The sequence below is a fragment of the Rana temporaria genome, chromosome 3, assembly GCF_905171775.1.
Source record: "Rana temporaria chromosome 3, aRanTem1.1, whole genome shotgun sequence".
NCBI lineage: Eukaryota > Metazoa > Chordata > Amphibia > Anura > Ranidae > Rana > Rana temporaria.
Genome location: NC_053491.1, coordinates 318,624,255 through 318,647,828, shown reverse-complemented (window position 1 = coordinate 318,647,828; position 23,574 = coordinate 318,624,255).

The window sequence follows — 23,574 nt, the reverse complement described above, 5'->3', positions numbered from 1 at the left end:
CTAGTTATTTGCCACTCTATACTATTACCACTGCTGCTGCTGCTGCTGTTCATCATGGCACCTCTTGCCCAAGTGATTTGGCACTGTATTGTCAATGTCTACTACTACTACTACTACTACTGCTGCTCAGTCAAGACACCTATGTCACAAGTTATTTGCCACTCTATACTACTATTACCACTGCTGCTGCTGCTGTTCATGGCACCTCTTTCCCGAGTGATTTGACAATATATTGTCTACTGTTACTACTACTGCTGCTGCTCACGACACCTATGTCACAAGTTATTTGACACTATAGACTACTATGGCCACTACTGATGCTGTAAAGTCTTGCCCAAGTGTTTAGATGCTATCTAGTACTATTACCACTACTGCTTGTAAATGCTGCCTGTGTGATAATTACATTATATTTTAATACTACTGCTGCAGCCTCCATGTTGAGTAATGCTTCATGACCTCTCTGGCACAGCGGATCCACCAACAGCCTCCGCTACAAGCTACCAGACCGGATCGTAACAGCAAGTGTAACTAAAACAATGAACTTTATGTTAAACCCTGGTTTGCGGCCTTTATACTGCAACCATTAGCCTGTCTGCAAGAGCAAATCTGCACTCTCTCTCTCTTTCTTGCTCTCTCTCTCTATATCTATATATATATATATATTGTTGCTTTTGTTATGTTCATTTTTCAACAGTTTAGTTTGTGTTTGTCGTGTCTGTGTCTGTGTACTTTAGTTTGTCCTAGGTTTGTGTTACATAAAATAATAGTATACATTTTTTTTTGCTTATTATGAAGTTAGATGTGTTGATGTTGATGTTGATGTGTTAGATGTGAAGTTAGATGTGTTGAAAAACCTAAAAATCTATCTCAAAAAGAAAGGAAACATTTAAAAAAAATAACATTTTTTATTAAAAAAAAAAATCAAACGTAATTAAGCATGCGCTGCTGAAGCTCTGCCATCTCTGAATAATTTTTTAATTGTTGCTGCTCCAGCTGCTGATTCTGCTGGTCCAGATAACAAATTCTTTTTTGATTGGAGAGGATCTTGGCATTCGTTTTCTGGATCACAGCCTGCTTCCGCAGCATATTTTTTGCAACTGTTAGGATATAAGAAAATAACATTTGGATTTCAAAGACCGTTACCAAATAAATAAAATATTTATGTTGCTTATTAAACAATCATTATCATGTCTATACACTTGTTATGTGTCTAGCACATACAGGGAGTGCAGAATTATTAGGCAAATGAGTATTTTGACCACATCATCCTCTTTATGCATGTTGTCTTACAAGCTGTATAGGCTCGAAAGCCTACTACCAATTAGGCATATTAGGTAATGTACATCTCTGTAATGAGAAGGTGTGTGGTCTAATGACATCAACACTCTATATCAGGTGTGCATAATTATTAGTCAACTTCCTTTCCTTTTGCAAAATGGGTCAAGAGAAGGACTTGACAGGCTCTGAAAAGTCAAAAATAGTGAGATATCTTGCAGAGGGATGCAGCACTCTTAAAATTGCAAAGCTTCTGAAGCGTGATCATCGAACAATCAAGCGTTTCATTCAAAATAGTCAACAGGGTCGCAAGAAGCGTGTGGAAAAACCAAGGCGCAAAATAACTGCCCATGAACTGAGAAAAGTCAAGCGTGCAGCTGCCAAGATGCCACTTGCCACCAGTTTGGCTATATTTCAGAGCTGCAACATCACTGGAGTGCCCAAAAGCACAAGGTGTGCAATACTCAGAGACATGGCCAAGGTAAGAAAGGCTGAAAAACGACGACCACTGAACAAGACACACAAGCTGAAACGTCAAGACTGGGCTTAGAAATATCTCAAGAATGATTTTTCTAAGGTTTTATGGACTGCTGAAATGAGAGTGAGTCTTGATCGGCCAGATGGATGGGCCCGTGGCTGGATTGGTAAAGGGCAGAGAGCTCCAGTCCGACTCAGACACCAGCAAGGTGGAGGTGGAGTACTGGTTTGGGCTGGTATCATCAAAGATGAGCTTGTGGGGCCTTTTCGGGTTGAGGATGGAGTCAAGCTCAACTCCCAGTCCTACTGCCAGTTTCTGGAAGACACCTTCTTCAAGCAGTGGTACAGGAAGAAGTCTGCATCCTTCAAGAAAAACATGATTTTCATGCAGGACAATGCTCCATCACACGCGTCCAAGTACTCCACAGCGTGGCTGGCAAGAAAGGGTATAAAAGAAGAAAAACTAATGACATGGCCTCCTTGTTCACCTGATCTGAACCCCATTGAGAACCTGTGGTCCATCATCAAATGTGAGATTTACAAGGAGGGAAAACAGTACACCTCTCTGAACAGTGTCTGGGAGGCTGCGGTTGCTGCTGCACGAAATGTTGATGGTGAACAGATCAAAACACTGACAAAATCCATGGATGGTAGGCTTTTGAGTGTCCATGCAAAGAAAGGTGGCTATATTGGTCACTTATTTGTTTTTGTTTTGTTTTTGAATGTCAGAAATGTATATTTGAGAATGTTCAGATGTTATATTGGTTTCACTGGTAAAAATAATTAATTGAAATGGGTATATATATAATTATGCACAGTAATAGTAGTCACCTGCACACACAGATATCACCCTAAAATAGCTAAAACTAAAAAAAAACAAAAAACTACTTCAAAAAATATTCAGCTTTGATATTAATGAGTTTTTTGGGTTCATTGAGAACATGGTTGTTGTTCAATAATAAAATGAATCCTCAAAAATACAACTTGCCTAATAATTCTGCACTACCTGTATACTTCTATCATAAATACCATATTATGGTTCTGAAATCTGACGGGTGCGCTTTAAATGTTGTCCATTTTTATATCTACATTTTATTGTTAAAATGTTATTAAGCTTTGTGCACATAATTACCCTCCTGACCGAGGCTCATAGCAACGGTCTCTTCCACCTCCTCGACCTCCCCTGCAGCTGTGATTTCACCAGAAATTTGGGGGGAGGGGGTAAGCTCCTCATCTTGCGCCTCAACATCAACAGGAGCTGGGGTTGGCGAGTGGGAGGGCCCTGGCTGCTCCTCCTCATCCCTCTCCTCCTCTGCCGCATCCTCCTCTGCCACATCCTCCTCTTCATCCTCCTCCTCTGCGGCCTGTCGCCTTGTGCGCTTGGGGCGCACAGCTGGTAGAGGAGCTCCTATAATAACACAATGTTCATATATGTAAAAATGTTTTCTAATGATGTATGCAAATTCTGTGTACTCTGCTGTATTGTATATGAATACAAATTAATTTATATAGACAGTTAACCAATGGGACAATGTTATATTAAAGGGTCTTGTGGGCACTACAGGGGACTGAGCGTGAGCTGGGCTGCCACCATGGTAAAATGAGCTGTTTTTGTCTCCTTTGTTTTGTTCAGACGATCTCATGTTAAAAAAAGGGCTTGATGGAGCACACGGGATTACTATAACAACCCCACGCCTAACACAGGAATTTAGTGGGAATCTATATATATAAAACTCAACGTGTGTGTGCATGTATGTATGTATGTTCCAGCATCACGTCCAAACGGCTAAAGATATTTACATGAAACTTGGCACACAGGTTACTTATATGTCAGCCATAAACATAGGATAGGTGGTTTAACCCTTACCCACCCCCATTTGCCATGGTCGGGGTTTTTCTTTAAAGTCCCATTCAACTCTATGGGAAATACATGTTACTTCATAACAGCTGTAGATATTTCGATAACACTTGGTCACATGTTACTTATACGTCCACTTAACCACTACCCCACCGCGCCATAGCGAAAATACTGCTACAGCGCGGTGGAGTTATTCCTGGACGACGTCCCTGGGACGTCCTCCCAGAATCCTTCACTCGCGCGGCCGCTGGGGCGCGCTCCCGGAATCATCTGTGAGCGCCGGGTCTAGAAGACCCGGCGCATCACAGATCGCGGTAAATCGCCGCTGATAGCGGCGGTTTACCACGTGATCGCTCCGTCAAATGACGGAGCGATCACTTGTAAACAAACCGGCGTCATGACATGACGCCGGTTCCTCCCTCTCCTCTCTGTACCGATCGGTACAGTGTGAGAGGAGAGGGGGGAGAGCGGCAGCAGCAGCAGCTGCTGTGGGATGGATCTGTGACACATGCAGTCACAGATCCATCCCTCCCTCCCTGTGCAATACTCTGCGATTAACCCCTCATACTCTGCAATACCCCCATACCCCCCATACTCTGCAATTAACCCCCCATACTCTGCAAATAACCCCCATACTCTGCAAATAACCCCCATACTCTGCATTTAACCCCCCATACTCTGCATTTAACCCCCCATACTCTGCATTTAACCCCCCATACTCTGCATTTAACCCCCCATACTCTGCAATTAACCCCCCATACTCTGCAATTAACCCCCCATACTCTGCAATAACCCCCCCCCATACTCTGCAACAACCCCCCCATACTCTGCAATAACCCCCCCCCCCCATACTCTGCAATAACCCCCCCCCATACTCTGCAATACCACCCAATACTCCGCAATACCTGCTAATATGACAGAAACAAGATATTTTTATTTATTTTTTACAAAATTTTAAGTGTTTTTTCTTTTATAGCGCAAAAAATAAAAATCGCAGAGGTGATCAAATACCACCAAAAGAAAGCTCTATTTGTGGGAAAAAAAGGACAAAAATTTCAGATGGGCACAATGTTGTATGACTGAGTAATTGTCATTCAAATTGTGAGAGCACCGAAAACTGAAAATTGGTCTGGTGAGGAAGGGGGTTTAAGTGCCCAGTGGTCAAGAGGTTAAAGTATAGGATCGTTAATTTATCCCTTAGCTACCCCCATTGGTGAGGGTCGGGGTTTTTGTTTAAAGTCCCATGCAAAGCAATGGGAAAAGTATGTTCCCACATAACTTCTGTGTTCCTGTCTGCTGTCCCATGTCTTTTTTCAACAGTACTATGAATACCTTGGCTGGTGGTGATATATGTTACCACAACATGGCGTCTGGGTTAACAACATCTGACCTTACATTAATTACATATGACCTTACATAACTGTCACCAAAGGAGCTGCGGTGGCTCAACGCGATTGCCACTGCGCTGACAAGCCATTCACCTCTGCAGCTAGGGGTTCGGATCACGCTCTCGGCTACATGTGAATTGAGTTTGGTGGTCTCAGCCCGGCCTCGGTGGGTGTGCTATGCGAGGTAAGCCTGCGCTTAGTACGCCCACCCCCCTCCCACAAAAACCACCACACTTACACACGCACTAGAAAATGGGTTAACATGCACGCACTCTGACCACGCGGTCTCTAAAAAGAGAGGCGAAGGACTAACGGGGCTGGTTGAGCAGGCAAATCCTCTCACTCCCTTATAGGGAGTCCCTCTGCCCCGTTGGGCTTCAAAGCGGAGCAGGTAGGACGGGCTGTGTGGGAGGACCCCCTCACACCCGCCATTGCCACCCGGGGCATGGAGAAAGGTGGCAGATTGCCTCTGGGGGAGGCCTGCCTACTCCCAACTCCTGCAGTCCGGCTCCTCTCTCGAGTACACGCACAAAATAAACTTTAAAAAAAAAAAAAACATAACTGTCACCAATAACTTACCTGGATGATATTTATCCCGGATACGCTTGACCCGGTCCATGTGGCGCCTCTTCAGGTCTGACCATTTTTTTAATATGGCCATGTGGTCGTGTGGGCAGCCTTCTTGGTTGTGTAGGTCCTGCATTAGAGAGCTGACCACTGCTTTTTTTTCCTGTTGCCTCCGCAGCTGGTCGTAGCCCTTCTGCAGGAACCCCTGCAAGATGAAGAACAAAGTATATTATAATACTTTTGTTTAAACCCTTATGGATATATGACGGAAATCTATGATATTCAACAATTGGAAGCATTCTCGCCTTATTAATCAATGACAGGGGTAACATGACAGATTTTATATCTTGCCATTTTGTTCGCCACCTTTTTTCCATAAATATAGCAGCCATTATCATTTGCATAATTATGTATATATGAGTAACAACACAGGATACACGTATAGGGGAGAAATGCGTTGCTATTCATCTGACCGCTATAATTATTTTTGGACACTTATAATGGGCCTGTACAATAGATTATTTTTTTTCATCCCTATCTTTATATAGGAACAATATAAGGGGGTGATATACCTTATCCAGTGTCCTTGCGGCTTGCAGTACATTGGCCGCACCAAGAGAGCCTTGTCAGTTAGGCTAAATGAGCATATTGCTAAAATTAGGGCAGGATCTGATAAACACTCCGTTTCCAGACATTTTGATTTAAAACATAATAGAGACCCCTCCAAGACGTTGTTTGTCGGGATTGACAAATACCGCCCGCATTGGAGAGGCAGCAACCTTGTTCGTGAAATATCTAAGCAAGAAATGGCATGGATCCATAGAGTTAAAACCTACACGCCATTTGGGCTGAATATCGACACAGATATTAACGCTTTTATAAACAACTCTTAGATTTATTCACCTAGTTCACATTATGTCATCATGTGCCTTTTTTAATCTGATGTCATTATCATATCATGTAATATGCAAGTGTATATGGTTTCTCTGAATAGTGTTCCAATCATGTCCTGGATAAGGTGATTATAGTCTGTACCCTGGATTTGTCTGCTCCTCCCAGTATGTGGTTCTGTACACCTGTATGTGCTCATTATTAGGGCCCTTATTGAGTGAAAGTTCATTATGCTAGTCACCTATATGTTTCGATTAAGATTCGTTTCCCAGCCCAAACATCCACATTGGGACACAGTTTTTTACATAACCCCTTTTTTCTAGGTTTTTATTTTATTTAGGGGTCATTGTCAATTTTTAAATTTTATAGTGTGTAGTCATGTCGACTTTGCCGTTTTATTATATTTTATTTTATTCTATATTTTTTAACAAATATACTTATGCCGGCCACAGCAGATGAGAACAGTGATTATGCTATGCTGTAACCACCGGTTCTCTTGCTGTTTCCGGTTCCTGGATTGTCTGTCCGGCCTCTGTCAACGGAGTCGCTCGATTGGTTGGGACATGACCAGCTGATCGGCTCCCTTGGTTTTCACCAAAACGAGGCTTGGCTGACATTCCCTATATAGAATGTCTGTTTTTTAATTTGCATTCGGGACGCGGGGCTCCTCCGCCCAGTCACGTCATCACGCCGCTGACGTGTCACGTGGTCGTGTGTGACCACGTGACGCGGTAGTAATCCCCGTGCCCTAGTAAAGATTTTTTAGCTTATTGTTTCCCGCAGCGGCTTGTTGCCACGCTGCGGGATCCTTCTTCTTCTTTTTATGTTTACGCCGCAATTATGTATTATGGGAGCTTGCTAACGCCACCATAAGCGTTTGCTGACATACGTCCCGCCGGCGCATGCGCATTAGCACTGGTTGGTCCCAGAATGAGGCTTGGACCATCCAGTCATGCGCAGGCGTGGCAGGTGACGTTGGCTCCTCCCATACTGGCGTTCGTTTGCTATTTTAAGGGGGGTGATTCGGTGTGTTGCCTGTGCCCCAGAGGAAGTGATTTGTCGCGAAACCAGGTCGGGCGGAACGTGCTTTCATATCGGTATCACCTCCCGTTGTCTGCATAATTTCCACACCATTTGATGGGCTGTTTGGTCTGCTTCCGGCCGGAGCTTTACTTGATAAGCCTGTTAAACACTGCTAAATTGTAAGTGTGTTTTTGTTACTAACTTTTAATAAAGTAATTCTTTACGGATTTACACTATTGTGGCCTCCTATGTCTTCTATGTGGTATGGTCACCGTATCCCCTAACACTGGAGTGCAACCGAGATCGTTTGCCTGATTGCCCTTCAAGCTTTGACTCTGCAGAGTTTAAAATCTTCATGCTACCTGGGGTCTTCTTTTAACTAAGAGACCACCGGGAATCTGGTAAGCAGATTCAATACTCGTTTGGTGGAGGTCTTTTCTTCTTTTGGATTGTCACTTATCAATACGGACTTTTCTTTTCATAATCACTGGTGAAAGGACTTTTTTTGTTTTCACTAAGGACTGTTTCCGAATATTTGCTGTCCATTCATATTCCACAATTATTCACGGATGATTTATTTCATTAGATTTTGGATACTTGTTTACATTGTATTATGTGTAGCGCATCTTGTTTTTTTCCATATGTTTTCACTGTTTGTATATATCCAGTAAGACGCAGCTTCACTTTATCACATTTGATTGTCACTCAGTAGTAGTCACTTTTTATCACCTAATATATTAGCGCGGTTGCTTCCCTATTTTTTTCAATAATATGTTTGTTTCTTTTGACTTTTTGATGAATTCATTTTGAATAAATAATGGAGTTGATGTTATTTAAAAACTACACCTACCAGCATGCTCTGATACACCATGTAGCTCACCGTCACCAGCTGTACAACAATTATAATTTAACTCCCAGCATGCCTGGACAGTTAATGGCTGTCCGGTAATAACGGGGAGTTGTTTTGCAACAGCTGTAGGCTCCGTTTAGGTAACAGTGCCGTACCAGATGTTTTTTTTTAATGTGGCTGCAGCGCCAAATTTGCTACAGCTGGAAGCACACTGTAAGCCACAGCCCATGTGAATGTACCCTGTACATTCACATTGGGGGAGAGGGGGGGGGTAATTGCAGCCAGTTGCATGCAGGGAGTTGTAGTTTTGCAACAGCTGGAGGCAGAATGGTTGCAAAACACTGCGAGTGTGTTACCTAACTCAGGGTTTCAAGACCAGTCCACCTCCAGCTGTTGCAAAACTACTACTCCCATCAGCCATGGTCTGTCAGTGCATGCTAAGAATTTTACTTTTGCTGCATCTAGGGTGCCACAGTTTAGAGACCCGTGTATAGAGGTCTGAAAAATGTGGGCCTGCAGAACTTACAAAACTAGAAGTGCCAGCATTCCCAGGCATGCTGGAAGTTGTAGTTCTGCAACATCTAAAGAGCAATATGTATTCGAACGTCCTCGGGCCTTAAGGACCCTGAAGTCAGGACGTTCGCATACGTCCTATGTCCACAACATGTTAAATTCATTATGCTAAATAGCAAGGAAAGTGCCTAAATACACATTTACCAACCAGGGTATCTGCAGCTGTCCAGGCATGCTGGGAGTTGTAGTTTTGCAACAGCAGGAGACACATTGTTTGGAAAATACTAATATCTGATCTTTTATACTAACTTTAAAACTAGTCTAAAATGCAGTTAAATATAATTAAATAACAGTGGTGAAAATACTTACACTAACCAACCATCTTCGCTTCGCAATCGCAGGACAGGGCAGCAAAAAACAGCGATGCGAACATTAACTGGGAACTGGCAAGGATCCAGGAAATGGTCGCGTGTTGGCCGCGTGTTTTTCGCGCGCTTGCGCATACGCAAACCATAATGTCGCAATAAATATCGCAATCGCATTAGCGAAATTTCGCAATATTGTTTTTTCGCTAAAATATCACAAATATTCGATTTCATAATGAGCCAATCACAGTGCTCCTACCGCAGTTCTCGAAATTCCGCAATAAATATCGCATTCGCATTTTGCGAAATTTCGATAAAATATCACGAATATTCTGAGCCAATCAGAGGGCTCCTACCGCAGTTGTCGAAATTCCCCAATAAATATCGCATTCGCATTTTGCGAAATTTCGATAAAATATCACGAATATTCTGAGCCAATCAGAGTGCTCCTACCGCAGTTGTCGAAATTTCGCAATTATTTTCGCATTCGCAATAGCGAAATTTCGCAAACATTTCATTTCGATAAAATATCACAAATATTCGAATTTAGCGAACATTTCTCGAATATTCGGCTATATATTTGTGATATATCGCAAAATCGAATATGGCGTATTCTGCTCAACACTAATCCTAACACAATCCACCTGGAGCGGTAACTTTTTCTCTTCCATGGTATATCTAATGCCTTGGAAATTCTTTTGTCCCTTTCTTCTGACTGATACTTAACAATGAAATCCCTCTGATGCTTTTGAAGCTCTCTGCGGACCATGGCTTTTGCTGTAGGATGCGACTAAGAAAAAATCAGAAAATACCTACTAGAAGAGCTGAACTTTATTTGGGGTTAATCAGAAGCACTCTAAATGATGGCAGGCGTGTACTGACTCCTATTTAACATCAGTGTGAATGTGATTGCTTAATTCTGAACACAGCTACATCCCCAGTTATAAGAGGGTGTGCACACTTATGCAACCACATTATTTTAGTTTTTTTCTTTTTACCACCCCCTTAAATGATTTCAGTTTGTTTTTCAATTGAGTTGTACAGTTTAAAGGTGGAACAAGTTCTGAAATGATTTATCTTTGCCTCATTTTTTTACATCACAGAAACCTGACATTTTAATCGGGGTGTGTAGACTTTTTATATCCACTGTGTATATATATATATATATATATATATATATATATATATATATATATATATAGATATATATATTGATATATAGATATAATATTGTCTCATTTTGTTGTGTACTCTTTGCTGGGTCGATTTTGGTGTAGTTGTATTCCATTGTTCTGTTGTGTCTGTCTGCCTTGGGACAAAAATATATTATGGGATGTATGTTTATGTGCGTGGGGGGGGGGGAATTCCTACAGCAGCCCCTTCCTGCTGATAAGACTGTTTACTGATGATAAGTTTGAATACATCTGACCTGTGTATCTATTGTTATTGGACAGTTTACCCCACCCTGAATGCAAAGGGAGGGAGAGGGGTTGTCCCTGAGTGTTACCTCTCTGTACATGTGTTTCAATAAACAGTTCATGTTAAGCAACCAAATGAGTACTGCCTTGTTATTGGTTGTCAGCCGGTTTGAAATATCTGATATCTATATTCAGACTAGAAGGTAGCGTATAAATGACGAAAGCACTCAAGCGGTGTGTGGGGTGTTTCATTACATTGGTGCATGGGGAGCTGAAACAAGGGATTCCCAACCTCTCCAAGGGATTCTGGGTTCCACAGGTAGTGTTGCCAACTCATCCCTTTAAAACAGAACACATATTAATTACACAGGTTCTGTGGCTGATTAAGGAGGTAATTAAACTCACTTGGTGCCTTATTTGCATTAAATTAGCCTCAGAACCTGTGTAATTCATATGTGTTCTGTTTTAAAGGGATGAGGTGGCAACTCTATCCAAAGGCCCCCTGCCCAAAGTGACACAGGGGGGTGGGATCTGGGGGCTCCCTTGTTAAAGGGGACTTCCAGATTATGATAAGCCCCCTGCCCGCAGACGGAATTTTTTCCATCGGAAAATTTAAGAACCAGCTCTCAATCTTTTGTTGGTGGAAATTCCGACAGCAAAAGTCAGATGGAGCATACACACGGTCAGAATTTCCATTCAAAAGCTCACATCGGACTTTTGCGGAATTTCTGATCGTGTGTACGGGACTTTAGACTCCGACTTCCTGCTGTTTCCCATAGAAACTGGAGACTCTTTGCCAGAAAAAAAATAAAATAAAAACTGTGACAAGCTCTAGACAATGAAGACAGAGGGCCAGACCCCCAGAACCACAGCCCAGGGTTGTGGGGAAGAGACATTTGTCCCCATCGATGGGGACAAGGTGCTTTGGGTGGGGGTGAAGAGAACCCCTGCCCCAAAGCATCCCCCAATGTTGCTGGAACGTCTCCTGGAATTGTTTAGAAGCGTGCACGCTCGTCCCCTGCCTTTTCTGACCTGTCAGGCTGCATGCTCGGATAAGGGTCTGGTAAATGTTTTTGGAGGGGACCCCATGCTGTTTATTTCTTTATATTTTTTTTAAATAGCCAGATGCCGGCAACTGCAACAGCAAGTCAATTTAAATGTGATTTGACTAATTTGTTTTATTCTTAGAAATGTCAGTTTTGCTGCAGCATGTTCTTTACAGATGGGTCACTTCACAGGCAGACTAAGGGGACCCCCATGCACTATATTTAATGTAAGTTTCACTTTAAGCATCATTAAAATCACTGCTCCTGAGAAAACAATTGTTTTAAAAAAACAAATGTTTGCATTGATACATGTCCTCCAGGGCAGTACCCAGACCCCCATACCCCCTTTTATGGCCAATTACTTGCATATAAGCCTTCAAAATAGGCACTAATGATTTCTCATATTCAGATTCCATAAACTTCAATGGAGTTTGTGGTTGGGGGCAGAACTTTTCCCCTGTTCAGGTTTTCGGCTCATCTCTAGCTGGTACACAATTTTATATGCTTTTGCTTGATATGGCACAGTTTTCATGATGGATGTCCATACAGTATATACTCTGCCTTCATTGTCTAGAGCTTGTCACAGTTTTTATTTTTTATTTTTTCTGGCAAAGAGTCTGCAGTTTCTATGGGAAACAGCAGGAAGTTGGAGTCTAATGCCCCGTACACACCATTCGGAAATTCCAACAGCAAAAGTCCGATGTGAGCTTTTGAATGGAAATTCTGACTGTGTATATGCTCCATCTGACTTTTGCTGTCGGAATTTCCACCAACAAAAGATTGAGAGCTGGTTCTTAAATTTTCCGATGGAAAAAAATCCGTCTGTAGCAATGATGATGTGCAAAATTCCGACACATGCTCAGAAACCATTTGACACATGCTCGGACGCGTTGAACTTAATTTTCTGAGCTCGTTGTAGTGTTGTACGTAGGGATGAGCTTTATGTTCGGGTCGAACATGAGTTCAAATCGAACATTGGCTGTTCGCCTGTTCACAGAATAGCGAAAATTACAGGCATTTGTGCCAAATTCGAGCGGCGCGTCACGGCTCATAATGCACTGCGACATCACAGTGCATTGCTGTCTGATGATTGGCCAAGCATGCACTAAGACCCGCATGCTTTGGCCAATCACAGCGCCTTCAGCAAAGAGAGACATAATTGGCCAAAGGCAGGGTGCCTTTGGCCAATTAAGGCTCAGGGGGTTAAGTCCACGCCCCACACTATATAAGGCCGCCTGCAAGTTGGCCCTGTGTAGTGTGTTGCTGGTGTTAAACGAAGAGAGTGTCATTTAGATTGAACAGGCAGGCAGATTATCCAGTGAGCTGCAGTGTATTTTATATATACATATATATTACATATACATGCAGGCTTGTATGTATGTATGTGTATATATATATATATATATATATATATATATATATATACATACACACTGCATGCTAGTCTAGCCAGGCCCAAATCTGGCTGTGGGCCATTCCTGGTGTACGTGTTCAAATACACTTTCAGGCAGGCAGGCTGGTGATTCAGTGATATGCAGTGCATTAAATATATATACAGTCTTCTACATATATATATATATATATATATATATATATATATATATATATATATATATATATATCCACTGCATTCTAGTCTAGCCATGCCTATATCTGACTGCAGGCCAGTCCTGGTGTACTTTTTCTAGTAAACTTCAGGCAGTGTTTTGCCAATCCAATTTTACAGCATGTCTGGAAGGCCACCAAGGAGAGGCAGACACTCACAGGCCACTAAAAGAGGGCAAGCAGGCTTTGTGTCTACAGCCAATAGTGCTGGCTGTGGACACGGTGCATCCTCAGCACATGGCCATGGGGCACGCCTGTTCTTTTTTTTCAGCAGCTGGCTGTGTAGAGCCACAACATGCAGAAGAGTTGGTAGAGTAGATAATAAAGCCATCTTCATCCTCCTCAACCTCTGTCATCCAGGCTCAGAGTACTTTGCCTGGCAATGCATCTGCCAAAGCAGCCTATTCAATCAGCTTAATGTCATCAGTCACTCCTTCCCTAGCCCCACCATCATGCCCTGAGAAGTCCCCCAAACTGTTCGACCATAGTGTTGGGTAGTGTTGAGCGGAATACGCCATATTCGATTTCGCGATATATCACGAATATATAGCCGAATATTCGAGAAATATTCGCTAAAATCGAATATTCGTGATATTTTATCCAAATGAAATTTTTGCGAAATTTCGCTATTGCGAATGTGAAAATAATTGCGAAATTTCGACAACTGTGGTAGGAGACCTCTGATTGGCTCTGATGCAAAAGAAGGGCGGAGAAAATAATCACGCACTATTCCTATTGCCGAATATTCGCATTGCGAATATTCGGCAATATAAAATGATCGCTTCAGCTACTCGGCCCAGTGTCTCTAATCATACCAGCAATGCTTTTAGACGTCGATGGAGATCACTAGGATGTGATCTGTTTTAAAAATAAAATTGAAAAAATAAGAATATTCGGAAAACAATATTGCGAAATTGCGCTAATGCGGATGCGAAAATGATAGCGAAATTTTAACAACTGTGGTAGGAGAACTCTGATGCAAAAGAAGGGCGGAAAAAATAATCGCGCAATATTCCTATTGCCGAATATTCGCATTGCGAATATTCGGCAATATAAAATGATCGCTTCAGCTACTTGGCCCAGTGTCTCTAATCATACCAGCAATGCTTTTAGACGTCGATGGAGATCACTAGGATGTGATCTGTTTTAAAAATAAAATTGAAAAAATGCGAATATTCGGAATAGCGAATATTGGGCGCAAAATTCGATATATTCGCGAATACTCGAATATGCCATATTCGAGCCGAATATTCGCAATACGAATATTCGTGAGCAACACTAGTGTTGGGTACATGCTGCAGGAGGATGTGCAGCTTTTTGAAGGCTCCGAAGATGGTACACAGGTTGACGATGAAGGCAGTAACGTGAACCCAGAGAGATGGGCTGCCCAAGAAGGACAAAAAACTTACAGTCATGTTCCGCCAGCTGCAGCAAACTGCCAAGTTTGCTCCAGTGACGAGGAGGGATGGGGATGATAAGGTCACTGACTCTACATGGATGCCTGAGGAGGAGGAGGAGGTGGCACATCTCCAATGAGGCAGGATGCCTGCCAGGGGCCAGCTTAAAGGCAGCCACCCAAATACATCACACCGCAGAGCTACGCGTGTGTAGGGCGCTGCTGGCTCCCCACGTATTTTGAAAAGTTCTTTGGTGTGGGCCTTTTTTGAGATGTGTGCAGCAGATCGCACCATTGCTGTTTGCAACATATGTCTGAAGTGTATCAAGCGTGGCAAAAACAGCAGCCGCTTGGGCACCACATGCTTGACCAAACATATGTCGACCTCCCATGCAGTCCATTGGCAACAGTACCTAAAAGACTAACACCAAAGAACAAGGCAGACCTCTCATTGCTCCTTGTCAGCTGGGATCTCTAACCCCACTATACCTTCAGTCCTCTCAGAAACCTGCCCTGAGAGGAATGAAGGTGTAGAATTAGGTGTCCCAAGCACTTGCGGGCAATCTGCTAGCGGTACACCTAAATACGATTGTAGCCAGCAAATTTCCCTACCCCAGTTGCTAAACCACCAAAAGAAATTTGGTCCCAGCCATTCACATGCTCAGCGTCTGAATGCTAGTTTGGCTAAATTGCTAGGACTCCAACTGCTGCCTTTTCATCTGGTAGACTCTGTCCCATCCCGGCTCTCTACCGGAATGTGGAAGGCAATGTCTTGGCCTCGTTGGACAGGGTGGTCAGTGGTAAGGTGCATATTACCGCTGGCTCATGGTCCAGTAGACATGGACAGGGACGTTACCTTTCTTTCATGGCGCACTGGGTAACTCTGCTGGCAGCTGGGAAGGATGCAGGACAGGGTGCAGTATTGTTGGAGCTTGTTCTGCCACCACGCCTCCAAAATGCTATTAGTGGTTGTCAGAATCATTGATGTATCTCGGCATAGTGACTCCAAATACTGTCAGAATGTTTATACTGAAATATTAAAATAGTATTGTATTTATGGAAATATGCAAATCTTTAAATTCAGAGATTTACAACGTCCTACAATATTAAACAAGAAATTCTAAGTTCTTTATCTGTGATTGTGGAAGACAAGTAACACAAATGAATATTTAATATATATATATATATTAATTAACTAAAGATACAATGCAAAATTAAAAAAAGGTATAATTCATGATAAAACAAAAATAGTTTATATACTTCTACAATCAGAGATAAATGGTGATAATGTTCAGATAATATTCACATACCTTTCTATGCAAACTCTATATTACAATACTTAAATAATACTGGTATATTTTTAACTTAGTAACTTGTGAAATATCTTTCTGTGACTTCACGGCTTTAGGTAAATACTCTTGTTTACATTGACACACGTTATCTCTTCTCAAACAAACAGATCACCTGCTTACACTTCTTAAGTGCAATAAATGTTATATCTTTTACACAGCTTGATAATTTGATCAAAGCTTATGTTAAATGTGTAATGAATCAATGGTTTAACGTATCCTATAATCAATCCAACTCTAAAGCCCCATACACACTATTAGGCAGATTCACAAAGACTTACGACGGCGTATCAGTAGATACGCCGTCGTAAGTCCGAATCCGCGCCGTCGTATCTTTAAGCGTATGCTCAAATTGAGATACGCTTCTCTGTTGCTAAGATACGACCGATAGGGGCGTGTACGCCGATTTACGCAGAGAATATGTAAATGAGCAAGATACGCCTTTTCACAAACGTACGTACGCCCGTCGCAGTAAGCTAAGCCATTTACGTAAGGCGTTTTGCAATCATAAAGATAAACCACCAAAAAGATGGCGCAGCCAATGTTAAGTATGGACGTCGGAACAGCCATTGAATTTCACGTCGTTTACGTCGTTTGCGTAAGCTGATTCAGAATGGGGCTGGGCGTAGGTTACGTTCACGTCGAAAGCATTGACTATTTGTGACGTGATTTTGAGCATGCACACTGGGATACGCCGTTCGTTAGGCACGTCATTTACGTGGGGTCACGATTCATTACCATACAACACGCCCACTACAGCCTACTTTGAATTACGCACGCTTACGCCGGCCCATTTACACTACGTCGCCGTAACTTAGGACGCAAGTTCTTTGTGAATACTGTACGTATATGAGATGCGCTACGCCCGCCTAAAGTTAGGCAAATCTACATGAATCTGGCTATATCAGTTTTCCTGCAGGTTTTTCTCTTCAGGTTTACCAAAACCATCTAATATGAGGTCAAACCTCAAGAGTTTCAATTTGTATACAATCAGGCCGGCCCTTGCACTACATGGTTTTGGTAAACCTGAAGAGAAAAACCTGCAGGAAAACTGATAGTGTGTATGGGGCTTCAGACTTTAAAGTCAATGCTATGAGATGTGCCAAAATATATATCTCACTTGTTTTTAGAAGTGAAACCAATTCATACTGCAGATTAGAATTCACCTCACTCCAAAACTGATCTAACAATAGTTTGGATTAGTCAAGCATATGTTCAACCACACTTCAATTACCTAAATTGTAAAACTAAAATAATACATTACATTTGAGAGTTCTGTCTGTCTGAGAAGTTTCAATTATGAGTGCCACAGGACTCCTTCCAACATTGCTACATGTTTGCGTTCAAGATCTCCCCCTTCCAGCTTCCTTCAGATGTAGAGCCAATCTTTTCAGCGAGCGAGTTCTTTCAGATATAGAGTGAGAGAGCCCTACTGCTATATCAGCTGCTACTTTTATCTTACTCCCAAAAGTGGATGTGGGTCTATTACTACCTAACTGACGACGTCAAATGACAAGGTGTTTTGATGGTTGCCATAGCAATCAAATAGACGCCATCTTGAATAATTAAGTATTTTTTTTTTTTTTTTTTTTTTTTTTTTTTTTTTTTTTTTTTAAAGTGTATTTTTTTTGTGCGTGTACTCGAGAGAGGAGCCGGACTGCAGGAGTTGGGAGTAGGCAGGCCTCCCCCAGAGGCAATCTGCCACCTTTCTCCATGCCCCGGGTGGCAATGGCAGGTGTGTGAGGGGGTCCTCCCACACAGCCCGCCCTACCTGCTCCGCTTTGAAGCCCAACGGGGCAGAGGGACTCCCTATAAGGGAGTGAGAGGATTAGCCCGCTCAACCAGCCCCATTAGTCCTTCGCCTCTCTTTAGAGACCGCGTGGTCAATGTGCGTGTGTTAACCCAATTTAGAGTGCGTGTGTAGGTGTGGTGGTTTTTGTGGGAGGGGGGTGGGCGTACTAAGCACAGGCTTACCTTGCATAGCACACCCACCGGGAGCCGGGCTGAGACCACCAAACTCAATTCACATGAAGCCGAGACCGGGATCCGAACCTCTAGCTGCAGAGGTGAATGGCTTGTCAGCGCAGTGCCAATCGCGTTGAGCCACCGCAGCTCCACCACCAGAGGGCAGTAGCATATTAGAAATCATTTCTAATTTTATTTCCACTTGAGTCAAAGATAATTTACGACATCCTGTGATTTAAACTTCATAAAACACCATCAATTGTCAAGTTCTTAAGTCATATCGGTGGCTGGCCAAGATTAATGTCTTGGTAAAACTTATCCCACATATTGCTAATGAGTACTGTAGTTAACATTCCTAGGAAAGTGAGATAATTTGAAAAGTAAGCAAAACAATTGCTTTACAAATACAGGTTCTAATGGCAATACAGTTAGGATCTCACATTTTGTAATAATATATATGTATAAATGGGTTTATACACACACATATATATATATATATATATATATATATATATATATATATATATATATATATATATATATATATATATATATATATATATATATATATATATATTACATAGTAAATATATATAAAAGAAACATTATTGTTTAAAATACAGAATATAATAGCCTATTTGTGGATGAGCCCTTTTGCTTCATTATACAAAGAACAATCCCTGTGAGTTCATGTGAAACCAAAGCCCCTAAAAGAGAGAAGACCGAGAGAGTGTCATTTTTAGTAGGTAGATAGAGCAGGCAGGCAGGCAGGCTAGTCAGTTAAAGTTACAGGGGCAGATCCTCAAAGCGAGTACTTTCAAATTTCCCGCATCGTATCTTTGTTTTGAATCCTCAAAACAAGATACAATGGCATCTGGGTAAGATCCGACAGGCGTACGTCTTCGTACGCGTTCAGATCTAAGATGCAATTCTTCAGCGTCCGCTGGGTGGCGTTCCCCTCGTTTTCCGCGTCGAGTATGCAAATTAGCTATTTCCGACGATCCACGAACGTACGAGCGGCCGTCGCATTCTTTTACGTCATCTCTAGTTGGCTTTTTTCGGCGTATTGTTAAAGCTGCTGTTTGGTGGCATACTCAATGTTAAGTATGGCCGTCGTTCCCGCGTATCATTTAAAAAAAAAAATTTGTTTGCGTAAGTCGTCCGTGAATCGGGCTGGACGTAATTTACGTCCACGTCAAAACAATGACGTCCTTGCGACGTCATTTAGCGCAATGCACGGCGAGAAATTTAGGGACAGCGCATGCACAGTTCGTTCGGCACGGGGACGCACTTAATTTAAATGAAACACGCCCCCCTACTCGCCGATTTGAATTAGCCGCCGTTACGCCGCGAGAGATACACTACGCCGCTGTAACTTTTGGCGCAAATTCTTCCAGGATTCAAACCAAAAAAAGTAAGTTACGGCGGCGTAGCGTATGTCAGATACGCTGCGCCGGGGCAGATCTTTGTGGATCTGCCCCACAGTGTGTAGAGGATATATATGCATCCCAGGTGTTGTATATATATATTTATAAACTGTATAGTTTAGCTAGATCTGCACTTCCTAATTTACTGGCAGCCAGGTGATTGTGCTAGCTGCAGTATTCTTACGTGGTGTACTGCCTTTGTCCTCTGCCGTGTGCACCTAAAGCTACGTGGTGTGTACTGCCTGTGTCCTCTGCAGTGTGCACCTAAAGCTTTGTGGTGTGTACTGCCTGTGTCCTCTGCAGTGTGCACCTAAAGCTACGTGGTGTGTGTACTGCCCGTGGCCTCTGCAGTGTGCACCTAAAGCTACGTGGTGTGTACTGCCCGTGTCCTTTGCAGTGTGCACCTAAAGCTACGTGGTGTGTACTGCCTGTGTCCTCTGCAGTGTGCACCTAATGCTACGTGGTGTGTGTACTGCCCGTGTCCTCTGCAGTGTGCACCTAAAGCTACGTAGTGTGTGTACTGTCTGTGTCTGTGCTATTTTTCTCAATGATCTTCATCCATATTGCAGGGACCAGACATTACATTAAAGCCGCAAGCAGTTTTAAATTACTTTTTTCTTATAGTAATCTCATTTTGTGCAGGGACAGTTCTAAACACGTGCCACTTCATAGGCATACTATAGACACCCAGCAGGTACGATATTTAAAGGAATTTTTCATTATTTTTTTCACTTTAAGCATCATTAAAATCACTGCTCCAGAAAAAAATACAATTTTTAAAACTTTTTTTCCATTGATACATGTTCCCTGGGGCAAGACCCGGGTTCTCAAAGACATTTTACTACAATAACTTGCATATTAGGCTTTAAAATGAGCACTTTTGAATTCGAACGTTCGAGTTCCATAGACGTCAATGGGGTTCTAAGTGTTTGCGCGATTGGTCAGTCCGTTTGAAGGTTCTGGTGCGAACCGAACGGGGGGGGTGTTCGGCTAATCCCTACTTTGAATTATAACCTTAGAGATGGTACAGCCAGACTCCTTAGTGAGACATAAGAACAATGCCTATTCATGCCTATGAACCTAATTTAAACTTTTAAAGATAGTGAATTTGGGTTAACCTCTTAACCACTTAAGGACCCCTTTATGCCGATATACGTCGGCAGAATGGCACGGCCGGGCACAATCACGTACATGTCTCTTTAAGCAAGCAGGTCCGAAGCTCTGTGACTGCGCCCGCGGGACCCGCGGACCCAATCGGTCACTAAAGCTGAAGAACGGGGAGAGGTGTGTGTAAACACACCTTCCCTGTTCTTCATTGTGGCAATATCAATGATCGTCTGTTCCCTGATATAGGGAAAGACGATCACTGACGTCACACATCCAGCCCTGCCCCCCTACAGTTAGAAACACACATAAGGTCACACTTAACCCCTACAGTGCCCCCTAGTGGTTAACTCCTAAACTGTAATTGTCATTTTCACAGTAAACAGTGCATTTTTATAGCACTTTTTGCTGTCAAAATGACAGTTTCCAAAAATGTGTCAAAATTGTCCGATGTGTCCGCCATAATGTTGCAGTCATGAAAAAAAATCGCTGATCGCTGCCATTAGTAGTAAAAAAATATATATTAATAAAAATGCAATAAAACTATCCCCTACTTTGTAAACGCTATAAATTTTGCGCAAACCAATCGATAAACGCTTATTGCGATTTTATTTACCAAAAATAGGTAGAAGAATACGTATCGGCCTAAACTGAGGAAAAATATATTTTTTATATATATTTTTGGGGGACATTTATTATAGCAAAAAGTCAAAAATATAGATTTTTTTCAAAATTGTCGCTCTATTTTTGTTTATAGCGCAAAAAATAAAAACCGCAGAGGTGATCAAATACCACCAAAAGAAAGCTCTATTTGTGGGGAAAAAAGGACGCCAATTTTGAATTTTTCAGTTAAAGCGACGCAGTGCCGAATCGCAAGGTCCTTAACCTGCATAATGGTCCGGGTCTTAAGTGGTTAAAGAGAAAGTAGAAACCAAAATGGCTTTAGTATTGTTCATAGCATATCATTAGTTATGAACTTAAACTTTCGTGACAAAATGGTGTCTCTCTCATTCATAATATACATGAATAGGAAAAATAGGAAAAATACATAATATGCATAATATAAAGACCTATATGTATATTATTTTAACCCCAAATGTTCTGACATGGTGATTCTGCCACAGCTCTCTCCTCCACCCCCTCCTCTTCTTCTTCCTCTATGGCCTCTTCCTCTGCCAATTTGTCTGGAACCAGCGGTGCTCCGTAGGCGTTCAAGGGGCTTTGCAAGCACTCAGACAAAAATATGCCATGCCGTGCTTGACAGGGGACAGGAGCCACACTGGGGCAGAGGTTCCGTCAGCTCTGCAGGGACAGGCTCAGAGGTGATTGACGCCACTCCAGCCAGGAATGGTGGTTTGCTCCAATGGTACCAACCTCTTCTACGCCCTCCGACAGGGACACTTGACCCATGTTCCCTGTTTGGCTCACATCCTTAATTTGGTGGTGCCGCAGTTCTTGTGCAGGTACCCGGGATTACAGGAACTCCTGAGACAGGCCAGAAAAGTCTGTGGGCATTTCCGCCGGTCATGTAATGCCAGTGCTCGGCTGGCTGACCTTCAAAAGGAATGCAACTTGCCCAAGAACCGCCCCATCTGTGACATGCCCACCAGGTGGAACTCAATGTTGGCAATGCTGCAGGGGCTGCACACACAGCAGAGGGCCATCGATGAGTACCTGTGTGAGTATAGCACCAGGACAGGGTCAGGGAAGCTTGGCTTTTTTTTTCCACGCCAGTGACTACTGATCAAGGATGCATGCCCTGTCCTGTCACCATTTGAGGAGGCCATGTGGATGGTGAGCAGTGACAGTGCATACATCAGTGATACTGTCCCTCTGGTCTTCCTGTTCGAGCACACCAGTACTTTCTTTTTTCAGAGTGTTCTTGGATGTTCTTAGAGGTTAACAGCTCTGATGAGATATATCTGTGTTCAAGAAGAAAGATGTGGTCAGCTGTTTGTGGACCTCAGAGAAATGCTGTTTATGGAAAATCTTGGTTGTATACCGAAATTTGAAATTTTTACCTACATGTAAGCCCATAATAAGGCTTACCTGTAGGTCAAATTAATATCTCCTAAACCTGTACGGTTGAGGAGATATTTCCTTTGCATGCAGCCGCTGTCAGCGGCGCATTCGCTCTGAATGCGACACTGCCGGTGTTCTGTCGAGAAGTGCCCGGCTATCGAATAGTGCCAGGGTGGAACTGTGCATGTGCCGCACGGAGGCGAGATGACGATCAGCTGTTGTCTTGGGTTACCGAGACACGTTCATGTAGCAGAGGGGCGGATAGTTACATGAAGGGGGTGGATTTTTATAAGATGGGCAGTGGTGGGGGCAGAATTTTTATCGATGGCTAACAAATCTGCAAAATAAATCTTTATCTAAAATAGAAAAAGCTGTGCTTCAATTGACTATACACGCCCCGCAAGCGTCCACAAAGACTAGTAAATAAAGATTTATTTTGCAGCTTTGTTTGGCCATAGATAAAAATTCCGCCCCCAGCACTGCCTATCATTTAAAAATCTGCTACCTTCATGTAAATATCCGCCCCTCAGCTACATGAACGTGCCTTGGCCACGTGAGAGAACAGCTGATCGTCATCTTGGCATTTCTCGATAGGGGGCACTTCTCGACAGGACACGGACCTTGCTGGGAAGAAAACTCCTGTGCGCATGCGCAGGAGTGACGTCATCGCGGCTTTGGCCACTCACAGCTCCGAAGCCTGGAAGACACGCCAAGAGCAAGATGTCAGCTCCCTCGGCATGGACCGGGCTCCAATACAGGGGCTTCGTTCTGAAGTAGGTATTTCATAATGAGCTAGTACACTGCATACTAGCTCATTATGCCTTTGCCTTGCAAGGTTTTTTTTTGCTTTTTTTTTTTTCATGTGCGGGTATACAACCGCTTTAAGATTTCGAAAATGAAACAATACAAATATCACAAAAAAGGGGGTGTAAAGGTAAAGTGGACACAAGGGGAAATCTAGCAACAATATTTTAAAACTGACAATTTATTTAAATATAAATAAAACATTTAGCAATGACTTTTTTTTTATCAGAA